Here is a 2,038-nt window from a genome sequence, read left to right on the forward strand (position 1 = left end):
TCATAGATGGATACTGTATCTCGTCGAAGGCTTTTTCTGTATCTATTGGTATGATCATATGATTCTTATTTTTTAATTTGTTTATATAGTGTATCACATTAATCTATTTGTGTATGTTGAACCATCAATGGGCCTCTGGGATGATGCTCACTTGATTGTGGTGTGTAATCTTTTGAATATGTTGCTGTATTCAGTTTGCTAGTATCTTATTTCAGATTTTTGCATCTGTGTTCATGAGAGATATTGGTCTGTAGTTTTCTTTTTTTGTATGTTATCTTTACCAAGTTTTGGTATCAGAGTTATATTGGCCTCATAAAATGAGTTTGAAATTATTGCCTCCTCTTTGATTTTTTTTTGGAAAAGTTTGAGGAGAATAGGTATTAAATCTTCTTTGAATGGTAGAATTCACTGGTGAAGCCATCTGGTCCTGGACTCTTACTTTTTGGTAGGTTTTTGATGATTGTTTCCATTTCCATACTGCTGATCTGTCTATTTAGATTTTCCAGTTTTTCTTGATTCAGTCTAGGAAGGTTGTATTTTTCTAAGTACTGGTCCATTCTTCTAGGTTATTAAATTTGGTGTTATATCTTTTTTCATAGTATTCTTGTATGATTCTTTGTATTTCTGTGGTGTCGGTCGTAATTTCCCTTCTTTCATCCCTGTTTTTGTTTATTTGTGTCCTTTCTCTTTTTTCTTTAGTGAGTGTAGTCAGGAGTTTGTCAATTTTATTAACCTTTTCAAAGAACCAGCTCTTTGCTGCATTTATTTTTTTCTATTGTTTGTTGTTGTTGTTGTTTTGTTGTTGTTTTCAATTTCATTTATTTCTGCTCATATTTGATGATTTCTTTCCTTCTGCTGACTTTAGGCTTCATTTGTTCTCTCTTTTCTAGTTTTTTAAGATGAAGCATTAGGTTGTATATTTGGGCTTGTTCTTATTTTTTGAAGTAGGCCTATAATGATATGAACTTTCCTTTCATGATCGCGTTTGCTACGTCCCAAAAGTTTTGATATGTTTTACTATCATTATCATTTCTTTCTATGTATCTCTTGATCTCTCTTTTTATTTTTCTTTAGCCCAGTTATTGCTCAGTAGCACGTTGTTTAATTTTCATGTATTTGTGATACTTCCTGATTGATTTCTGCAGTTGATCTCTAGTGTCAAAGCATTATGATCAGAGAATATGGTTGGTATGATATCGACTCTCTTATATTTCTTGAGGCGATCTCTGTGTCCCAGTGTGTGGTCAATTCCTTAGAATGTTCCATGTGCACTAGCGAAGAATATATAAGCAGCTGTCTTGAGATGGAAGGCTCTGTAAATGTCAATTATGTCCAGGTATTCTAATATGTCATTTAAGGATGTTATTTCTTTGTTGATTTTCTGTTTGGATGATCTGTCCATATCCGACAGTGAGTTATTTAGGTCTCCTTTTACAATAATGTTTTGGTCTGTTTCTCAATTTAGTTCTGTTAGTAATTGCTTTACATATTTCAGGGCTCCCTGATTGGGAGCATAGATATTAATAAGTGTTAGGTCTTCTTAGTGCATGATTCCCTTTATCATTATGAAGTGTCCCTCAGTATCTTTCTTTACCTTTTTTATTTTGAAGTCAGTTTCATCTGATATTAGTACCGCTGCTCTCTCCATTCTCTGAATGCCATTTGCTTGAAATATCATTTTTCAGCCTTTCACTTTGAGTTTATATTTGTCTTTGGAGCTGGGATGTGTCTTCTTTAAGCAGCATATTGTTGGGTTTTGGTTTTTTATCCATTCTGCAACTCTGCGCCCTTTTATTGGTGAGTTCAGTCCATTTACATTTAGGGTGATTATTGAAATATGAGGTCTTCTTATAGCCATTTTATCTTTTGCTTTCTGGTAGCTCAGTGTTTCCATTGCTACTTTGTCCTTGTGTTTCTGTTTTCTTTATTTGGTTGGCTTTTCTGGATTTTCCTTCTGGTCCTTCTTGTTTTATGTTATATACTTTAGTTCTGATCTTTTGGCATGTGGTTACCATTACAGATATGTAGAAGATATATG

Source organism: Pteropus alecto, unplaced genomic scaffold, assembly GCF_000325575.1.
Source record: "Pteropus alecto unplaced genomic scaffold, ASM32557v1 scaffold207, whole genome shotgun sequence".
Classification (NCBI taxonomy): Eukaryota; Metazoa; Chordata; class Mammalia; order Chiroptera; family Pteropodidae; genus Pteropus; species Pteropus alecto.